General features: G+C 43.5%; 1 long non-coding RNA gene across 1 annotated transcript; it reads right to left on the minus strand.

Moving 5' to 3' along the window:
* Positions 1 to 720: 720 nt before the first annotated feature.
* Positions 721 to 4,257, minus strand: LOC122422245. Its single transcript, XR_006263756.1, has 3 exons — positions 4,171 to 4,257; positions 2,424 to 2,545; positions 721 to 2,100 (listed from the first exon to the last, which is right to left on the minus strand). It is a non-coding gene; the product is annotated as an uncharacterized LOC122422245 (long non-coding RNA).
* Positions 4,258 to 8,919: the final 4,662 nt, after the last annotated feature.

Raw genomic sequence — 8,919 nt, forward strand, 5'->3', positions numbered from 1 at the left:
TACCCATTTCCCCTCTCCTTCTCCCACCCACCGCCCTGGCCCAGGCATTATTTTAAAGGGATCTCAATTCAGAATGAATATTTAAAAACCTCTGCCACCATTTGCAGTCCAGCAGTGCCTACCTGTAGGGGGTCAAAGGTTACAGGTTCATTTCTCTAAAGCCAAGGACAGAGTGAAAGGGGTGGGGAGAAAGCCCATTGCCAATTGGTGACTCAGCAGAAGGCTGGTTTAGAGATAAGCATTATTGAACGGATTTCACTTTGCCCTACACCTAAGGTGATAAAACTGACAGATGTCATGATTTCCAGAAAGAGCAAGAGATAACCTCACTGTCCAGTCAACATTCGTTTTGTACAGGACAGAGTTCAAGTCCAAAGATGCATGCAGGGGACTCCTGAATACATAATCCTCTTAGATGTTGTCATTTCACTTCTGCTTGATTCTACAAGAGATTGCCTGGGAGGGGGAAGTAAATCAGCATTTCTTGATGATCTAGCATGTGTTAAGCATAGTAGTATGTGTTGTTTGCAATGTTGTAAGAAAAGATAAATCTGTGATGTAGGTATGAACTCCAGTTTACAAATGGGAAAACTATGGCTTAGAGAGAAACTGTTACATTTTTTAAAGTAACAAAGATTAATGTAATAACTAGCAAGAGGCAGAGTTAGAATTTTAAAAATATTTTATCATGAACAATACTATAAAAATTAAGCAAACCACAGATACACATTTTAATAAATAATTACAAGGTAGACCCTCATATAACTACCATGAGGTCAAAAAATAAAACAAAGGTTTCTTGTGTATCCCTTCGAAATCAAAGCCTCTTACTACCCTCTCAGATGTAATCACTCCACTGACTATGATGGTAATTGGTTCTTTGCTGTATTTTAAATTTATCACTCTCTAAGCATTATAGTTTTTTGAGCTTTTAACTTTACATAAATGGAAGGAAGTGTACAGTATGTCAACTCTCCCCCAAATGATTTATTGATTCAGCAATCCCAATCAAAATTCCAGCAATTACTTTGAGAAGCTGGTTCTATAGTTTATACTGAAGTACAAAGGGGCAAGAATTGGTGAGGAAGTCCATAAGAATAGTAAAGTAGGAGAACCTGTCCTACTAGATGAAAAGACTTGTAAGCCATACTGATTAACACGTGGTTTTGTTCCAGGGATGGATAAACAGACCACTAGGGCAGAGTCTAAAACAAACTCACATTTGTATGGACACTAGATATATGACAAGGTGATACTCTGCAGAAAGGATGGTCTTTTCAATAGATGTTTCTTTGACATCTGTGTAATCTAAACCGGAAAAAAACCCAGATAGAAAAATCAATTCTAACTGGATTAAATATCTAAATGTGAAAGGCTATAAAGCCTTTAGAAAATACACTGAAGTATATCTTCGTGACTTCAGAGTTGAGAAGGATTTTTTTAAGACACAAAAGCAGAAATAAAACTAGCTTGGTTCGTTCCAAAGTCCACGCTCTTTCGACTGTGTTAAGCTTTAGCAGAGGAACAAATATTAATATCTCTGTCCTGTGGCATTCCTTGATCCTGCATTTACATTCATGGAGGGCAAGGGAGAAAGACAGACTTGATAAAAACTTGGAACAGCCTTGGAAATAAGGCTTTTCCTTAAACACAAAACTATTAACTTTATGCATATGTGATTAACATCACAAAGTAACATCTCCATTATGCAAAATTGTGTGGAATGGATTTAATTCTGCTTCCCAGGGGCTGAAGCTGAGTGGGGAGGAGTACCAGCCTGAGGTTCAAGTTCTGGAGCTCATCTCTGCTGGATACAGGGCTCCAGGGTCCTCATATCGGAATGCTTCGTCTTTGATTCTGGTTGGACATTGCCAAGCTTGTGTAATCATGCACCAAAGCCCAGGTGCAGTTGGGACGCGTGGGCTGTAGTGGACACTGCTGGGCTCTGCCCACATCCCCTGGGACCTCACCAGGGGACATGTGTGGAATGCATCCTGTTGCAAGGACCTGCATCTCTTCTGCTTGCTCTCAATCCAAGCGTGGGACTAGCTGGTGGTATTGGCAAGTTGATCCTCCGGGAACAGCCATCAGCTCATGTTGCTTGGGAATTGGAAGATAAATAGATCTTAGCTTCCTTGAATGTTAGGGTGGGAAACTCTAAAGCATTTTCCCACTGTCCCTCAAGTTCCCTGGGCAGGATTGCACCCAAGTTGCCCAAAGTAGTCACCTTCTCCCTAACACACATGATTAGCTGCCTTCCCTCCCTCTCTCCCCTCCCATCTCCCTGCCAGCAATCCTTGAGATAATCCACTTGCATAAAGGGCTTATTCCAGGGTTTATTCCTGAGGAACCAAACCTAAGACCTGGGAGGATGGGGACACTTTGGAGATCAGGGCCCAGGCAAAAGAAAGCAGATGACTGACCTGAGAAATGTGGAACCAGGGACTGGAGGTCTGTAATCCTGAGATGCAGTGAGAGAATATTTGCTCCCAGGCAGGAGACCTGGACTTAGCTAGGTTTTTCAGAAATGGCTGTCAGGACTCGTCTACCAACACAAAGAGACCAAGAAAGTAGTCATGACGGGATCTCAGACAGAAAAAAGGGGAAAGCCCGAGCTGGGCTGTCCCAGGAGGGTTGGGGGGCAGTAATTCAGATGGTCAGGAGGCTCAGCTATGATCTCCTCCGTTTTTATATGCATCCCCGTCACGTGGGCACCTGGGTGCTCTTAGTAGCATCCTTAGTAGCATCCCTGCCATGCTGCATCCTTCTGGATGCAGAAAAGCAGTTCCCAGTGGGCCCTCAGCCAGTATTTCCTCAGCAACCAACAGGAAAAGGGAGGCTCAGGTGGGCTCCTTGCTTGATCGCCAGGAGTGCAAGCTGAGAGAGCCATTCTGGCACCCACCGTCTACTCCCACCGTGAGAGGATATTAGTATTCCTTGGTTGCAAGTAACAGAAGCAAGTAACTTGAAGGACAGGGAACCCTGGGGTCACAAAGAGTTAGACACAACTTAGCGACTGAACAACAACAACAACTTGAACTGTAACATGGAGAAAGGGGGTGGGGGCGGAGGGGTATGTCCAAGAGCAGGAATGCAGCCAAGCTCAGTCAGTGACTGGAAGGTGGAACTACAAGGTCCCAGGATTCACACTCTCTTCACATTTTTCTACCATTTTCTGCACAATTGCTTCACTCTGCAGACCCCTTTCTTTGTTCCTTGGTGCACAGGTATGTGACAGGCGAATATGCCTCTTTAACATACATGTGAGTTATATTTCCTGAATTTACAAGTTATATTTCCAGCCATATAAAAAGCTTTGGATCACTAACAGTTTCAAATTTCTTCCTTTCTTTTTTTGTGGCTTCAAATATTAAGAGATGAATGACACAACTATGTATGTACTCCTGATCTGATCAGTTACAGCAAGTCGACCAAGTTCACAGAGCACCCACATGGCTATTAGGGATTTACCTGTATTTCGCAGAGGTGGTGGGAGGTCATTAGCTAGTACATTTGACAGGTCCACCTAAAGATGACTAGAGAGGGGGACTAGATGACCACGGGCATGTCCCTTAACCTTCCTGGGTCTCTATTTTTTCCCAAATAAAATGAGGAGTTGGGAGTTAAGACTTTTGTGGTCAATTCCAGCTTCAATCTGAACATCTACAAACTCAGAGCCCCTCCTTTTCACATTCTATGACATTCTCTAGAGACGGACAACCATTTCTGGGAACTGTGAGAGAGACATTTTACAGGAGAGCTGCCACATGTTAAGGACGATCCCTTTCCTTTCAAATTGGTTTGCATTATTTTCCTTCTGGAAATTGGAAGCAGACTAGGGAAACTTTGAGGGTGGCTCAAGGGCAGGGCAGTCCAAGCAGCCTGGATGGAACCCTTCTGTCTCTTTGAACCCCTGGAAGAAAGGGAGATTGCAGACACCATGTAGGAGGTAGGCGGATGATTAGAACCGGATGGATCCTACTTGCTGGTTAGCTTCTCCCTTCCTTGCAACATATCACACCTTCCTGCCAAGTGACAGACAGCTCATGCTCTTCTACTTTAACTGTGAACTTGACCCTAGATGACAAGAGCAGGGACAAGTGAATAAATAAGCTTTCTTCAGTTGCACTCTCTCTCTGCTCCTCCCGGCCCTGTCAGTTATCCACTTACATGTCCCAGTGTAGGTCACATTGTTTTCCAACGCTGGTCGAGTCCAAGTCTCATCACACTCTGGCAAGACTCTAAGCTTTCGCTCCCTCTGTCTCCTTTGGAGAGTGAGCGGAGCACTGGAGCTCCTCCCACTTCGCCATGGCTCCACCCACCTGGCCTCCGGGTGATGCCCCAGGCTCCTCCCACCTCTAACAGCTGCTTCTGTCCCCTCTGGGCAATCATTTCAGCAAGCCTGGCCTTCTGCATCAAAAGGTCACCCATTGCTGCGTCCCTGTATTTTCCCTAGAATTCCTGGGCCTGGAACCGTCAGAGAACCTTCCCTGGAGTGAATGGTGAACATAGATCCAATTTCCAAGCCGCATGTCATTGCAACTGTTGTTTATAATAATAATCATACCTATGGAGCACTTCCTCTTTCCACTCCCTTCTAATTTTCTCAAACAACACGTGTCAAATGAAGGAGAGCTTTCCTGTGTGAAGACCAGTGCCAGAGGGTTCACAGATAGCTAGAGGTGACAGCTGGGCTGGGGCTACAGATAGCGCTGCAGATCCTCTCCATTCTCAAGGCAGCCAGCTTTCAACTCAACACCCCTCCCCTTAACAAGGAGCCAGTAGTCATTTTCTTTTTTGCCATCTCCTCTTATCTCCCCCCTCTAAGTGCAAAGAAGGATGGAGCAGGAGGGAAGCAGACATTGGTTTTTCTTTTCAATTGGAGGATAATTGCTTTACAATGTTGTGTTGATTTCTGCCATACAACACAAATCAGTCATGTTCCCTCCCTCTTGCCTCTCCCTGCCCCCCCCCATCCTATCCCATCCCACCCCTCTAGATTGTCACAGAGCTGGCTTAAAATTCAACATTCACAAAATGAAGATCATGGCATCTGATCCTATCACTTTATGGCAAATAGATGGGGAGATAATGGAAACAGTGAGAGACTTTATTTTCTTGGACTCCAAAATTACTGTGTACGCTGACTGCAGCCATGCAATTAAAAGATGCTTGCTCCTTGAAAGAAAAGCAATGACAAACCTAGACAGCGTATTCAAAAGCAGAGACGTTACTTTGCCAACAAAGGTCTGTAGAGTCAAAGCTATGGTTTTTCCAGTGGTCATGTATGGATATGAGAGCTGGACAAAAAAGACTGAGTGCCAAAGAACTGATGCTTTTCAACTGTGGAGTTGGAGAAGACTCCTGAGAGTCCCTTGGACTGCAAGGAGATCAAACCAGTCACTCCTAAAGGAAATCAACCCTGAATATTCATTGGAAAGACTGATGCTGAAGCTGAAGCTCCTATACTTTGGCCACCTGATGCGAACAGCCAACTCATTGGGAAAGACCCTGATGTTGGGAAAGGCTGAAGGCAGGAGGAGAAGGTGACAACAGAGGATGAGATGGTTGATGGCATTACCGATGCAATGGACATGAGTTTGAGTAGGCTCTGGGAGTTGGTGATAGACAGGAAAGCCTGCCGCGCTGTGGTTCATGGGGTCACAAAGAGTTGGACATGACTGAGCGACTGAATAACAACAGGGTTGAGTTCCTGTGTTTCACGGCAACTTCCCACGAGCTAGTATTTTACATCTGGTGATATATATGTCTCAGTGCTACTCTCTCCGTTTGTCCCTCTCTCTCCTTTCCCTGCTGGGTCCACAAGTCTGTTCTCTATGTCAGCAAAGCAGACTTTCTTCACCATGTGGGAGGATACAGACGTTGGTGTGATCAGAGAAAGACAGGGAAGGGAGTTGCTCTGCAGACTCAACTATTCCACACACATCCCCATACACACACAGATACAACAGAAAAATCAATGTGTGAATTACATTGCTGTAACTACACCTTGCTAATAATTCTTCACATAGCTCTTTCCAAAGAAAAATTTTTTTCTAGATGAAGAGCTTTTACAAATAAGTTTTTCCATGGTAGCATTTCTCAGTCTTTTCTGCTTTGGTTTCTAAATTGTGTAACACATGTAGAAAGGTTTTATGTTCTTTATGGTTATATATATTTTAAAATAGGTTTGTTTAGTTTTAAATACTTTAATCTGTTACCTAAGGGTGTTTAACCAAGTGAAAGATCTGGACTATGGATCTAGCTTCATTTTCCTCTTGGGGGTCGCCTAAGTTCTCCCAGCCCCATTAAGAAATAAGCCACCAGTTATGAGCAGTTTAAAGACTAGATGTGGCACTTCCCTGGTGGCCCAGTGGTTAAGAATCTGTCTGGAAATGCAGGGGGCAGGGGTTTGATCCCTGGTCTGGGAACTAAGGTTCCACAGGCAGCACATGGAGCAACTAAGACCCAACATAGCCGAATAAATACATATTAAAAAAAAAGACTAAATGTGTGGTATCTACAGTTTTGAGTTTTTACATGTATTTTGCTAGTTGTATTGCTACTGAAGAGTAACAAATAGGTTTACGTACATAGTACACAAACGTCTCAGGAAAAAAATTTGCTCAATATGCTTAAATATATTCATACTTACACAATTGTGGCTTTGGTGAGAAAGTGCAGTGAGGATACAAGAATAAAGCAGCGATGTTTGATTAAAATAGTTAAGACAGCTGAAACAGTGGTTAGTGCTGTTGGCTAAAAAAGATGCACAAATTAAGAGCTGAGAGTTGAGTTTCATTTGGGGTAAAATGAGGGCTGAAGCCCAGGAGACAGCCCCTCGGAGAGCTCTGAGAGACGGGTCAAAGAAGTAATGGGGGAAGGTCAGTCTATTACTATGTGGTTTTGTTGAAGGGGGAGTTCAGTGCAGTCAAGCGCTTATTTTACAAAACATTTTCTGCCTGTCACAAGGAGCTGAGGTCACCATGAAGGGATTTACTGCTTCTCTAGATAGGAGGAGACGCAAGGGTTGGGTTCATGAGATCAGTTCCTGAAAATGTCTAACCAGCTAAAGACCTGTCCCACCGGTTCCCCTGAGCACAGGGCGCCTCAGTCTCCACCCTGAATGCCCCGCAGTGTGCGCTGGAGGCGGAACAGCACAGGCTTCAGATGCCCTTTCTGTTGCTGTTCAGTCGCTGGCAAAGGCTCTTGGCAAGTGCCAATCTGTAGTCGGCAGCATTTATGAAAAGTCGGCAGAAATTTTCAGCCTCTGAGAAGCTATGTGTACCTTCCTCTGTGAGTAGATAAAGACAAATTAAGCAGAGTAGCAAGATACATGAATCTGGAGAAGATAAATCTTGGAGGGAGGCAATTTTGAAAGGACTTTTTCAGGTCTAAGTGTAGGTGGGTAAGGCCAATTCTATCATTTTGGTGGGATCAAAAATGCTTGCTTCTCTGCCCCAAATGGGTTTTCATACCAATGGAGAAAATTAAATTGAATTGGTGACGTAAGAGGGTGAAACACTCTACCCCTTACATTCTCCTTACCTGCCTATAAACGTTACAAGTATAAGTATAAGTAGCCTTGGGACTGGATTCCTTTTCTACAATAGATTTTACCATTTCTTTATTTAATATTTAACTACACTAAATGATTTTTGGAAAAGGAGTGAGGAGCAGCAACCTTTGAACCAGTAAAGGCCACAAGGATTAGCCTTGACAACCTCATAAACTCTGAGTTCCCCAAAGTCAATCTCAGACTCCACTAAGTAAAGGAAAGCAAAGTGTTAACCTTGCAAAAGCTTCTCTAAGACCAGGACCCTAATTCTCAGCAATCTGATTAGAATTTCTGCCCCTTACTAGAAAACCACATTTCAAGTACCTTTGATATATATATAATTTATAAATAAATATATAATTTTAAAAACGTGTGACTGTAATTTTCCTAATTATGCCAGTGCCCAGGGGGGAAAAAACAGATATTTTGATGATATCAACACTAAAAATGTTCTGAGTAGCATTAAGAAAGTTGTAATGAAAGTATTTTTCTTGTTATTCATTTATTCATTCACATTCATTCACCAACGAATAAATATGTTCCTGTTAGCAAATGTTGGCTTGCAAAAATAGGAAAACAATTTAAATTAGCTTAATGAGCAAAAAGGATTTACTGGCTCATTTAACTGGAATGTCCAGAGGAAGAGCAGGCTTTAGGGTTGATTTTTTCAGTGGTTCAACGATGTGTTTCTCTTCATAGAGGTATTACTTTTATCCTCAGGCTGCCTAAGTGTCTGCAGAAGTTTTAGATTCACATCCTCAAAACAGAAGAGTTCTGTTGTAGCATTCACTCTGCTGGGAACAGCTAAAGCCAATGGTCCATGGACTGTGGGCCAAGGAATGGGAAATGCTGACTGACTATGCTAACAAGTGTGTGTGTGTGTGAGTGTTGGACATCCATTCGAAAATCTAGCCCTGTAAAGGTGAAGGAAGGAATAAATGCATGCTGGAGCCGCAGATGAGAAACATTTAGTGCAGACATTGTTTGTGCTCCACCCCGTGTGTGTGCGTGCTAAGATGCTTCAGTCGTGTCTGACTTTGTACGACCCTGTGGATTGTAGCTCGCCAAGCTCCTCTGTCCATGGGATTCTCACTGGAGTGGGTTATCATGCCCTCCTCCAGAGGATCGTCCCAATCCAGGGATCAAACCAGCGTCTCTTACATCTCCTGCATTGGCAGATAGGTCCTTTTACCACTAGCGCCACCTGGGAAGCCTATGCTCTGCTCATTGGAGACAAAAATACAAATTAGAACACTGCTGCTGCCCAGGACCTCAAAGGGAGATGGTTAAGAGAAGACTTATTTCCTGAATGACTGCACATCAATGTGCTTTCAATACACTATTTCCAAACCTTTATGCTG

Source organism: Cervus canadensis, chromosome 19 (assembly GCF_019320065.1).
Source record: "Cervus canadensis isolate Bull #8, Minnesota chromosome 19, ASM1932006v1, whole genome shotgun sequence".
Lineage (NCBI taxonomy): Eukaryota > Metazoa > Chordata > Mammalia > Artiodactyla > Cervidae > Cervus > Cervus canadensis.